At 42.6% G+C, this 13,811-nt stretch overlaps 1 long non-coding RNA gene across 1 annotated transcript; it reads right to left on the reverse strand.

Moving 5' to 3' along the window:
- Positions 1 to 11,225: 11,225 nt before the first annotated feature.
- On the reverse strand, positions 11,226 to 12,257 carry LOC124211849 (uncharacterized). Its single transcript, XR_006881524.1, has 3 exons — positions 12,137 to 12,257; positions 11,857 to 12,055; positions 11,226 to 11,747 (listed from the first exon to the last, which is right to left on the reverse strand). It is a non-coding gene; the product is annotated as an uncharacterized lncRNA (long non-coding RNA).
- Positions 12,258 to 13,811: the final 1,554 nt, after the last annotated feature.

The raw sequence follows: 13,811 nt of genomic DNA on the forward strand, positions 1-13,811 counted from the left end.
GCGCTTATCCTGGAAGTCGAGAAATTTTATTAGCGGACTGACAGCTACCGAATTTGGGGTTGCGCGAAAAACGAATTGAAATAATTTATTGTAAACATGAACCGGGAACCACGGAGCGCTTATCCTGGAAGTCGAGAAATTTTATTAGCGGACTGACAGCTACCGAATTTGGGGTTGCGCGAAAAACGAATTGTAATAATTTATTGTAAACATGAACCAGGAACCACGGAGCGCTTATCCTGGAAGTCGAGAAATTTTATTAGCGGACTGACAGCTACCGAATTTGGGATTGCGCGAAAAACGAATTGAAATAATTTATTGTAAACATGAACGAGGAACCACGGAGCGCTTATCCTGGAAGTCGAGAAATTTTATTAGCGGACTGACAGCTACCGAATTTGGGGTTGCGCGAAAAACGAATTGAAATAATTTATTGTAAACATGAACCGGGAACCACGGAGCGCTTATCCTGGAAGTCGAGAAATTTTATTAGCGGACTGACAGCTACCGAATTTGGGCTTGCGCGAAAAACGAATCGAAATAATTTATTGTAAACATGAACCGGGAACCACGGAGCGCTTATCCTGGAAGTCGAGAAATTTTATTAGCGGACTGACAGCTACCGAATTTGGGATTGCGCGAAAAACGAATTGAAATAATTTATTGTAAACATGAACGAGGAACCACGGAGCGCTTATCCTGGAAGTCGAGAAATTTTATTAGCGGACTGACAGCTACCGAATTTGGGGTTGCGCGAAAAACGAATTGAAATAATTTATTGTAAACATGAACCGGGAACCACGGAGCGCTTATCCTGGAAGTCGAGAAATTTTATTAGCGGACTGACAGCTACCGAATTTGGGCTTGCGCGAAAAACGAATCGAAATAATTTATTGTAAACATGAACCGGGAACCACGGAGCGCTTATCCTGGAAGTCGAGAAATTTTATTAGCGGACTGACAGCTACCGAATTTGGGATTGCGCGAAAAACGAATTGAAATAATTTATTGTAAACATGAACGAGGAACCACGGAGCGCTTATCCTGGAAGTCGAGAAATTTTATTAGCGGACTGACAGCTACCGAATTTGGGGTTGCGCGAAAAACGAATTGAAATAATTTATTGTAAACATGAACCGGGAACCACGGAGCGCTTATCCTGGAAGTCGAGAAATTTTATTAGCGGACTGACAGCTACCGAATTTGGGGTTGCGCGAAAAACGAATTGTAATAATTTATTGTAAACATGAACCAGGAACCACGGAGCGCTTATCCTGGAAGTCGAGAAATTTTATTAGCGGACTGACAGCTACCGAATTTGGGGTTGCGCGAAAAACGAATTGAAATAATTTATTGTAAACATGAACCGGGAACCACGGAGCGCTTATCCTGGAAGTCGAGAAATTTTATTAGCGGACTGACAGCTACCGAATTTGGGCTTGCGCGAAAAACGAATCGAAATAATTTATTGTAAACATGAACCGGGAACCACGGAGCGCTTATCCTGGAAGTCGAGAAATTTTATTAGCGGACTGACAGCTACCGAATTTGGGATTGCGCGAAAAACGAATTGAAATAATTTATTGTAAACATGAACGAGGAACCACGGAGCGCTTATCCTGGAAGTCGAGAAATTTTATTAGCGGACTGACAGCTACCGAATTTGGGGTTGCGCGAAAAACGAATTGAAATAATTTATTGTAAACATGAACCGGGAACCACGGAGCGCTTATCCTGGAAGTCGAGAAATTTTATTAGCGGACTGACAGCTACCGAATTTGGGGTTGCGCGAAAAACGAATTGTAATAATTTATTGTAAACATGAACCAGGAACCACGGAGCGCTTATCCTGGAAGTCGAGAAATTTTATTAGCGGACTGACAGCTACCGAATTTGGGATTGCGCGAAAAACGAATTGAAATAATTTATTGTAAACATGAACGAGGAACCACGGAGCGCTTATCCTGGAAGTCGAGAAATTTTATTAGCGGACTGACAGCTACCGAATTTGGGGTTGCGCGAAAAACGAATTGTAATAATTTATTGTAAACATGAACCAGGAACCACGGAGCGCTTATCCTGGAAGTCGAGAAATTTTATTAGCGGACTGACAGCTACCGAATTTGGGATTGCGCGAAAAACGAATTGAAATAATTTATTGTAAACATGAACGAGGAACCACGGAGCGCTTATCCTGGAAGTCGAGAAATTTTATTAGCGGACTGACAGCTACCGAATTTGGGGTTGCGCGAAAAACGAATTGAAATAATTTATTGTAAACATGAACCGGGAACCACGGAGCGCTTATCCTGGAAGTCGAGAAATTTTATTAGCGGACTGACAGCTACCGAATTTGGGGTTGCGCGAAAAACGAATTGTAATAATTTATTGTAAACATGAACCAGGAACCACGGAGCGCTTATCCTGGAAGTCGAGAAATTTTATTAGCGGACTGACAGCTACCGAATTTGGGATTGCGCGAAAAACGAATTGAAATAATTTATTGTAAACATGAACGAGGAACCACGGAGCGCTTATCCTGGAAGTCGAGAAATTTTATTAGCGGACTGACAGCTACCGAATTTGGGGTTGCGCGAAAAACGAATTGAAATAATTTATTGTAAACATGAACCGGGAACCACGGAGCGCTTATCCTGGAAGTCGAGAAATTTTATTAGCGGACTGACAGCTACCGAATTTGGGATTGCGCGAAAAACGAATTGAAATAATTTATTGTAAACATGAACGAGGAACCACGGAGCGCTTATCCTGGAAGTCGAGAAATTTTATTAGCGGACTGACAGCTACCGAATTTGGGGTTGCGCGAAAAACGAATTGAAATAATTTATTGTAAACATGAACCGGGAACCACGGAGCGCTTATCCTGGAAGTCGAGAAATTTTATTAGCGGACTGACAGCTACCGAATTTGGGCTTGCGCGAAAAACGAATCGAAATAATTTATTGTAAACATGAACCGGGAACCACGGAGCGCTTATCCTGGAAGTCGAGAAATTTTATTAGCGGACTGACAGCTACCGAATTTGGGATTGCGCGAAAAACGAATTGAAATAATTTATTGTAAACATGAACGAGGAACCACGGAGCGCTTATCCTGGAAGTCGAGAAATTTTATTAGCGGACTGACAGCTACCGAATTTGGGGTTGCGCGAAAAACGAATTGAAATAATTTATTGTAAACATGAACCGGGAACCACGGAGCGCTTATCCTGGAAGTCGAGAAATTTTATTAGCGGACTGACAGCTACCGAATTTGGGGTTGCGCGAAAAACGAATTGTAATAATTTATTGTAAACATGAACCAGGAACCACGGAGCGCTTATCCTGGAAGTCGAGAAATTTTATTAGCGGACTGACAGCTACCGAATTTGGGGTTGCGCGAAAAACGAATTGAAATAATTTATTGTAAACGTGAATCAGGAACCACGGAGCGCTTATCCTGGAAGTCGAGTTTCACCGCGTAGCGGACCCGAAGCGCGGGATCCGGGAGGTTGAGAACCCGGTACTCGAAATACGTAGCGGAGCCGAAGCGCGGGATCCGGGAGGTTGAGAACCCGGTACTCGAAATTTGCGGAGCGCGACTCTCATCCGTCCGCTCTACTGCGCGGTTGTTACCCGACTGAGGAACTCGGCTAGCCGATTTTAGATTGGTGACGTCACTTTCCGAACATCCGACATCCGAACTTTGGTTTCGAACTTTAATACTATGTATGATGATGTATGATGTATGATGTATGATGTACGGTGTATGATGTACGATGTATGATGATATGATATGATGTATAATGATTTTAGTTTTCACATTTCATACGAGAAATACGCACTTCATCTCTCCTGCCGATTCCAGACTCAAGCAGCCAGGCCCTTCGATGGTCAGCCGTTGACTGAAGATATATTCGTCAGTAAACGGCTCGGCTAATAACGCTGCCGTTCTGCGACAGTTGGATGATGAAAAATTTCGCTCGTATCTTTCAAATGTGTGTTAAAATACACTCGAAGTGTTAAGAAGCGTCGTTCTTTCTCTCCCTATCACCTTTCTAGGTCTTTAAATCACTACGCAGCGTTAAATACTGTCTCATGTACGAAGCATCCATTTTATCTCGTTCAAAATTAGCGCATCCGTGATGTATTACAGTTACTCTGAATTTTTTTCCATCCGAATACTTTTCGAAAAACAATTCTGCTCCTCCACCCAACGCAGATACATCACTTGCGACCAGCTAAAACAACGTTTCGATTCTATGCCCATGATAATTCAAGATCGAGAGAGCAAATGAAAAGTTGTTAGAATAATTATGAATAGTAATGTAAATACATGTCGGAGCAGTGGGACGAAGAGGACGAACGTGGTCGGAGGTGGTTGGAGGTGTGCGGAATTGGTAGTCGGCGGTAGACGTTGGTACGAGGTGGTAGTGGGTGGTAGAAGGTGGTTGGAGATGGTAAGAGGTAGTAGGAAGTGGTTGACGGCGGTTGGCGGTGGACGAGGTCACGCTTCTTCTCACGGGGATGATCGACATTTCTAAGTCGCAGTCGACAACTAGTCTTACGTGCTCGCTTTGTGCCGACTCAATCTCAAGCTTTCATACCGACACCACTTTGGCTGGTACGAATGTCGGTGCGAGCCCGTTGTGTAGAGTCGATAGAGCAGAAACCTTCCTACGCTCCCAGGCCCACCTGGGCCCACTTGACCGCTGAAAACTGGTCACAAAAATGTACCCAGGGGTATCCGTCTCTATGTTCTTCGGTCAACGTATCAACCAAGTAACTGACCATGCCGGTAGAAGAAGTTCTTCATAGCCAACAACTATGGCGTGCAAAACGTTGGTAACTCAAGCAACGTCGTCATGGTGAAATTGAAAAATTGAGAAAATCTCACGCACTCAAATGTGTACGCCGCAATTATATAAGAAGTTTAATGAACATCAAACTAATATATGAGCAAAACAAATATAGACGATAGTAGCATCTCTGAGGTATTCAATTTATTTGTTCAAATTTTTTTACAAAGTCAACTTTGAGTTGCAAATATTTTGGAGATATTCTTAACTACTTCATTTTGAGTTCTGATCATTTCAACAATGTTCGTATGATGAATTTTTTTTTTGATTTCCTGAGAACTTTCAAAATTATGAATTAAAACTTATCAAGTTCTGAAGTTTTTAAAATATTTAAAAAATTCTGAAATTCCTTTCTCTTTGCTAGAAGTACGTTGAAGGCGCGTAGAAGGCTGAACATATTTTCTGAGTTTTTCCTAAAATTTGGAAGTGGTAATTGGGTTTTGCCAAATGAATGTTGAAAAAAAATCTATGATGGGATTCGTTGCAAACTAACTGAAATGAATATTTAAAATCTTTTCAATTTATTTGAGTTATTTCTTTGATATTAATTCTTTCGACCGTCTATTCCCTGCGTAGAGAATTGGAGCTAAAATTTTTTGCATCATAAATTAAGGCCGAATACGTTGCGGGTAACGGATCAAAAGTGACTGTCAAAAAGCTTGAAATTCATGCTGGGTTTTCAGAAAGAAGGGGAAGGAAAACGGAAAATTCATAGCTACAAAGATTTTGTTTCAATTCAATTACAGTTTATTTAATATACCTTAATTCTAGTACAAGTGTTTGGATGTCAGTGTATAATACTTAAACAACAAGCCAAACAGTAATTTAATTAAAGGCACAGATAATTTGAGAAAAACAAAAAATGGTTTACACGTTACTTCAAGCAGAATACGAAGAATGTTCTTGATATAGTTATTTTTGTATTTTGTAAGTATAGTTCAAATTCTGTTCTTCACACAGGCGCAGTGCATTTCTGCAGGACACGATATGTATGTTATTATATTCTTACTATTTCATATCGCCTGTATCAAAGTCAATTTATAAATGAAGTTTTTCTTATACTCATCGTATTTTCTCAGTTGTTGCTCTTACGCCATGTTAAATGCCTTTCTTCCATTCGCTGGTAATTTTTTCGCTGCTGGTCCTTTGCTCTCTTTGTTGTCATTTTCGCGTTCCTCAGGGTCCAGTTAGTCAGGAAATGGTCATGAGAATCGATTCTGAGACGAAAGAATTTTTGCCAAAGAAAAAGCAAGGCTAAGCCCCCAGTGTTTTTGGTAAAAATTTTGACGATTCTGGAAAGTGGTGGAATAAATTCTTTGATGCACTATTCCGACGTAATTTTTCGAGAGGAATCGATTAAGCGCTGTCCCAATACTCTCGACGATGATGCTAGCATACGAATTGGCATGTATTCACGTTAGCAGATTCCTCGGTATTCTTTGGTAGATTAAAGAGAATTAAGCAAGTCAATTATTCATCGCCGAGATGAATGGGTTAATAAGCTGGTTTCATAATCCTAGTCACCTAGACGCCCACGCCGTGGAAAATTTGTGTACACACTCAGTGAAAAGCAGAGATGAATGATCGTAAATGTAAATTAGGCAGACTCGCTTGGTTCATGACTAAATGCGGCTGACAGATGAGCTCTCTGCGAAAGCTGCATCTCGTTTTTCTACCCGGGGGATGTTTGCAGAGCCTGTGTAATCGTTCGTAACGTAAAGGCGGTCGGGAGCTTCGAGAACTTGCAAAAACTCAAACGTATTTGACAAATTTGTTAATAAAATCAAACGAACTTTTCGTACGTCGAAGATTCGATTCAGAAACAACTGTCCTGCAGTGGTATAGAAAACAAAATTATTAAAGAAAAAGGTAGCCAACAATAAGACATGAATAAGAAGTTTCAGAAGCAGAGCAGAGAATGGCTATAAGAATAATCGATTTTCAGAGGAAGGCGATAAAACTGCAGAATCCTGCGGTGCTTTCAACAATTACCTACCCAGGGGTTGATATTTACCGTCCTTATGGTCCGCCGGCAGGTCTTAGTCTGGCCGAGGGGCTTCTGTCTGCAGGCGTGAGGGAATGCCGAGTCTCCGGAGATCCGAGAATGCTCCCCCCCCTCAGGACTTATCTTCTCATCCCCCTTTTTCGCCGTCGTAGACACCCAGAACCCCCAGGACGAACCCCGGTGTTGTAAACTCTCGTAACAAATATACCCACCGCGTGTACGTACATACACGTGTATATGTGCATGACCGCATGCATGTAGAGTTTGAAATGGGCGAGCGTGATTGTGCGTCTGCGTATTATACATACACCATTTCGTACGTGCGTCGAGTCGCCGTCTGACCCTAGGGGTATTCGTCGAGTATACATATATGGCATTCGCCGAGGCGTCTCGGAGATCGTGATTTACATGAAATAGCGTCGTAAGGTTCACCGAGGTGGTGGCTCCCCGTTGTATCTTTGGCCTCGTTTTTACTCCTTAGCCACCCCTCGGCAACCTTTACTTTTTTCCCCGCAACCTTTCTCTATTCGCTCGGTGTTATTATGAGAAAAAAACGCCTCACAACTCCTTCCACTTTTTTCGAAGATGGAGACGTTCGAGACATTGGAAAAATTCCTCTTCATTTTACCGCTGTCACGTGTCGATTAGCAATTCCGTTGTTCGATAAAAAGATATTGTAAATAAGAGTGCAAAAAATGATCTTCAATGGTTCCGTGTTTTTCATTCGTTCGTTTTCTATTAAACCACGAATAACGGCAGCTGCTGCTACGCGATTGCAAATTGAGAAAAAAAAAAGAAAATAAAAAATTCCTTCCACTAAATTCCACTCGCGCAAATATGAAGTATCAATCTCCTCCCTTTGTGGCAGCATCCTCCGGGTTAGTCAGACAATAAACTAACCATATCGTCACCCTCAAAAGCAGCTGGTTAATCCCGGCCTGTAGGAGACGCATAATGGGGGTCGACAACGATCCATTCTATCTTAGCAACAAAGCCAATTATGGAAAGTTTCAACTTTCACCCGGGAGCTTAGAATTTAGGTTGATATTAAACTGACAATTGGGAGACGAACTTACACCGCCCAAGTTTATACTGGGAATCGTTTCAGCCGAGCCTCCGAATATTGCGCCATTCTTGTTCTATTTTTTAAATAAAAAACGCTGCTTGTTACACAGGTAACGAGGTTTCCGAGTCAACTCGCAATGCTGGCGAATATTTATGCTCTCGTTGTCAGTAGGACCAGGGAAACGAAAAGTTTGCTCTTTTTATTTACTTGTTAAGAACCTCCAGGAGTAAAATCTTGAATTCGCACACCTCCTCTACTATCGTTATTATCATTATTATTATTATTATTATTATACATGCTACGCTGTTTGTTGGAAAGCGCATTATATACAGGCTAGGCTAGACGCACAAAGTGTTTGTGTAATTATATGCTCAGAGAGCATACTCGTGTTTACATATACGTTAGTTTAGTATATGTTTTCGATTACGTGTAACACCAGTCGACAGTAATTATACTTACTTTGCGAAGTCGAGCAATCTCTTTGCCAAATATTCTCCCAGATTCGTATCTAGTATTCACCGTACATGGAAGACAGAGAAAAGTCAGAGGATTTGCAAATTACCGTAAAAAATTTCAGAAATTTGATTAGAAACCTGATATTTAGAATTAACCAGAAAAATTCAACGCGATTAACTTTGCGTGCAGTTATCTGAACAATATAAATAAGTTGGTTCACTTCGAATACGTAACCTCGTAGCAATTATCCATAATACACTAAATTAAAATAATGCTGGAAACAAACGATATCCCATTTTCAAAATTAACACACTTTACAAAGTAAGGGTGGAGTTTAACACAGCGTGTCTCTCCCTACTTTGCGATGCATCGATCCTGTACTCGGATCCTTCAGCTTCTGGTCTACCCGTTTTGCACATAGGCAAGGACACCATCTGTCAAAGGACAAACTTCTAGAATCCTCGAGTGTGATTTATCATACTTAGCCATTGCTTATTCACATCAAAGAGCGAGGGAAACGCAGGATCCGGGATACGGTGTACGGGAGATGCGGGTAGAAGGCGATTTTGTTGCGACGTTGTTCGTAGAACGAGATGCGGTCAAAGAAACGTCCGACCGTTTCTGGCTAACCGCGGAAACTCCTGCGCGACGGCTAAATTTATATCGGGCATTGAAAAGTTCCCGCTTTACCTACTAACCGCCTAGCAAATAGGACTCTCGAACTTGCATGGCCCAGGGGCATGGTTGCTGTTTGCTCGCAGACCGTCCCTGCATTTTTTGATATTCCGTGTGCTTTTTTCTTTCGCGCGGCTAATTCCCGGTGAACATTTTTTTCGATAATATTTCAAACTTCTGGGGGGTTGTATTTTATTTTTTTTAATTGGTAACAAAGAGAAAAAAAAGTATGTCAGGTTTCATTTTTGAATCTCGGAAGCTTTTGGTTTTTGAGCATACCCCCTCCCCCCCCCCGGGTGTTATTACGGTTTATCCGGTGGGTCGAAATTATTTCACTGCCAGCTGTTAGCGAGTTGGGAAACTAGTTTGCCACTTCGACTAATAAACGTATAGTGCTAATCGTATATCAGGGAAAGCGGCAAGTTTCGCCGTATGTTTCAATTTATAACTCCGCAGCTGGGCTCGTTCTTCTTTCCGAAGCGATCGTACGAACGGGGCTGAGCCGTTGCCACGACTTTGTTCGATTATAATTTTCTGTTGTTGGAAAGGAGTGACGGTATATGTATATCCCGAAAGATGCGGAAAGATTATAATCATTGAGTGTGTGATGAAATTTATAAGCTCGCAATTCCGGAGATTCGTCGAAATTCATGAGGTGGAAAATTCTCAGTATTTACAACCCGAATACAGCTATGTTCCCTTATACGTATTACGTGTTTAAACTTCGAATGTAAATCGTTGAATGAGGTGAGATATATATTTACGAAGGAAGTTTGCAATGAACCGCCTGCTCCCGCCATAAAGTAATATTAAACATGAAATTCACAGTTTCTTACCTCGTCCTTCCTTGGTACTCAAGCCTTCCCTTGCCCTGCATGATTTATGCCAAGAGATAACACTTTAACACGGGAACCCTCAGCCCTCTGGTACCTACAAAGTGCCACAGCTTTCGGAATACGTGAGTTCTCGTAACGACTCTGCGACAGTGCGATCAATTATACACACACAAAATGAATTCCCCATTTCCGCCTCTAGAATTCGTCTCAAAGTCAAAGCGGAATAACCGTAGCACGGAAATTTATTTTTTAACATTTACGTATATCTAACGCGTCGCAATTACGTATGCATGAGCTTTTTTTTCTTTTTCTCCGAGCATCGAAAGCGAGAGTTACAAATTTATCGTACACAGAGAATAACGTTCCTCAACGCTCGACGAGTCAAATTATTTATCATCCTACGGGATGCGGAGTCCCTCAGGGGTGACGCCTCCCAGGAAAGAAAGCATTACGTGTCAGCGAGTTATGCGCTTGCGGCCGTGTATTACGTTTCGTAAAGCTGCTGTGCCGGCGTGCTCATGTGTCTGTGTAACCCGATTTCACGTCCGTGTGCTTAGCGTGTAGATACGTTATACATGACTATGTTTTGCCGAGAGTGAGCGTGTAGCGCGTTCCGTGAAACCATTAACCGAAGCATCCTGCTCGCGTATTTTGCGGTCCGTTGTTAACCGTTTTAGGTGTTATCTACGAATGATTAATCGCCACAGAATTGAGAAAGTCTCTTACTACGCTCCGGGGACAAGATTCCAATTTGTGGACGTCCTGATAGTCCGGCCCAAAGCATGCATGATGTATAAACTCACCATTTGTCTCCTATATTAGCGTACCTACCCTTAAGATCGAGGAGAAAAGTATCGTTCGCAATAAATTTTCACCGACTAATACAAAGATTTCTCCCGCTCCGACAAACCAGCTCCTTAAATCCGAGTGCTGATATTTTTCTTTACGAATTTCTTTGCGTTATGCTATGTGCGAATAACGATTCAGAGATTGATGGAAAAAATAAATTCCCACAAAAAAAAAAAAAGGAAATTATTGTAATACGGCAGAAGAGCAGAGAATCGAATGTTTGCGAAACGAAGAAAGTTGCAAATAAGAAGGTAGACTTGGGTCTGCATAAAATTTGTCACCAAAAATTTCAAATATTACTTGAAGTATTTTGTAGAGAAATAACTTGAAAGATGCAAAAACTAGTCTCTAAATAATTATCTGAATTCCATGAACTATTTTTCGCTCAATTTTAATGAAAGATGTATCATAGGTACGAAAAGTTTTACCAGCATTATTTTTCCTTGTGCAGAAACACACATTATATTGTTATACCCGTAGAGCAAATCGCTGAAAGCCGAAGTAATTTTATTTATCGCACTCGAACGACGTTTGAAAAACCAATTCCAATATTAAATCCACCCCGTGCCTTGAAAAAATTTTCCCAGCTATCAGATCTCTCCATATCTGTGTTACATAGGCATACACTGTTCTTTATACGTATCCTGTAGTCACCCGGAGTTGAGGTCTCCGATATTTGATACTCCTCGAGAGGGTCAAGACGAGACATTTTCGAACCTCGTTAACCTCGGGCTGTCCGTTTGTACAAGGTGACAAGCTGTGTATATTTTTATTATTTTTTTTTTTTGCGTTTTTTTTCATCTCTCTTTCATCTCCACATTCCGATCACGTTCCACAGGACGGTGTAGAGTAGAGAGAACCGGAGTGACCGTACTTTCGGAGTTACAGCTTATACGGGAAAGTCGGGTTTCCCTTTTCGCACGACCCTGTCATCCCCCAGCTTCCCCCCCTCAGTCAATGGGCCGTGAATACGTTTTCTTTCACGGAGGCATCCAGGGATTGCTGTCCGCGATTGGGAAAAGCGTTAGACATCTGACGTAAGTGTAACACTACCGAGACAGTGCCGGAACACCTCGCGTTATGCGAGGGTTAAAGGGATCCTTGTAATTACTTTTGTTTCAAAGGACGCGGGGCGAGGAGCCCACGCTTTCATTCTCCAGAATTTTAATTAGCTGCAGGCCAAGAATACGAGAACACGGAAACAGGCAGCGCCGGAAGTCCAGGTGTCCTCTGCGGTTGGTATCCAGATGCTCCGGTGTCACGGAATTAACAATTCCTTATCCCGACGTCATGCCTCCGGTACCAGAGGGCTGAAAAAAGTCCTGCGGATTAAAAAGAGGATCGAAAAAAAAAGAAGAAGAAGAAGAAGAGAAAAGAAACGAATACGCTACTCAGGAAGTGTCCGATACAGCGCGTGTCTTCGGCACCGTCTTGACCTCCGTCGACCCTCCGAAAAAGAAACCCCGAGCGATTTGCATCTCGTTCTTCTTCACCCCGATGTCCCGACCTTTTTCGCTCCGTGCAAAGAGTCTGCAGCGTGTTATTCTTGCATTCTTATTCCGCTTTTTTTGTATCCATCCACTTTAAAATCATTTCCGGCAGAGAACGAAGCTCGTCTTAGAGACTCAAAAGCTACCTACTGAGAACGAGGAAACGAAGAATTATAGCCGCATCGCAAGGACGGTGAATTCGATTAGTGAAAAGCTGATTTCACATCGAAATTCTCGAGCTTCCTGGTTACTGCCGAGACCGGCAAATTCGATTTGCTCGGGATATTGTATATATTTTTTTCTCGTGCACGCGCGTATGCATATTACGTTATACGTATATGACTTGGAAGCATCACCGACGTACCGACTTACAACCACCGTCACTGACGGATTTGAATTTTACCCACGGTCTCATCTCTCCTGCTGGCTGCAGGATCTCCCTCACCTTTCGCCCCGTCCCTCTTTTTCTCGCCTTTTCACTCCTTTTCTATTTCGCTTTTTCCTCTTCCCTTTTTTATTTTTCTCCTCGCCAGCGAAATACCGAACTGTACATATATCCTCCAGGAAAAGACCCTCGCATTCGACGTATAGAAGGGATTATTAGGAGCATGGTAGTAGAGTAGCCTTGTAGTGTAGGGGTGGATTTCTCTATTACGGGGGTGACTTTTATTGCTACTCAAGCCGGGCTATCCGGCTGGTCTCGATACGCTCCCTCTCTCGCTTTCCTCTCCTCTCCTCTCTTCTCCTCTTCTCTCCTTTCCCTCAGAGCAGAGCACCCGATATTATTATATTTCCGTCTTCCTCGGCTCCAATATTGCCCTCGCGAAGAGCCTCGAAGCGCGTAATTTATACCCGCGACTTATAACGTGGCTAACCACGATAGTGGGGGAGTTTGACATGCATAAAAGGGTCCGCCGCCGGAGATAAAGCTCTAAACCCTCCGGAGGCCGCCCCTGATATTCGGAGTTAAAAAATTGTTCGGCAAACGGAATCTTGTTGAATTTCAGATAAGTGTCACGCGGCAGCCTGCAGCAGCGTATCATAAGGTGGAGGGAAAACGAGAGGCCCGTGAAACGGTATGACGAATCGTGTCAGCGTCTGGGAACGGCGCGTGAAAAAGCCTCACGCGTTTCTCATCGTCAAGTTTTTCGGAGATGTTCCGGAGGCGAAGGGTCGTTCAGCGAAATACAGCTCAATCAAGGAACTTATCCTCGTGTCGGTGAGCCGAAGGGTAGGTAATATTTTCCGATGCGATTACCCGAACGGAAAACTTACGAATTTAGAACCTGATTCCCGGCGGTCAAACAAGCATAAACCCGGCTTTTTTTCTCTTCATTCCCGGCTACTCTTTTCCCTCTCGTCTATTTCTGCTCCTGTCTACCTTCCTTCTTTCCTTTCTTTTTTCTTTTTTTTTTTCTCTTTTCGTTAGAAAATAGAATTACGATCCAACGGGGACTCGGAGGGAATCTGTTGGCGACCTCTCTTCGGCCTGTCCCCGAGAGGGAGCTCCTCCTTATTTAAACACGTCCCAGTACTCTCGCGGGACTCTCTGCATCCCGTTCCCTCCGTTTCTATG

The sequence above is a fragment of the Neodiprion pinetum genome, chromosome 2, assembly GCF_021155775.2.
Source record: "Neodiprion pinetum isolate iyNeoPine1 chromosome 2, iyNeoPine1.2, whole genome shotgun sequence".
NCBI classification, from domain to species: domain Eukaryota; kingdom Metazoa; phylum Arthropoda; class Insecta; order Hymenoptera; family Diprionidae; genus Neodiprion; species Neodiprion pinetum.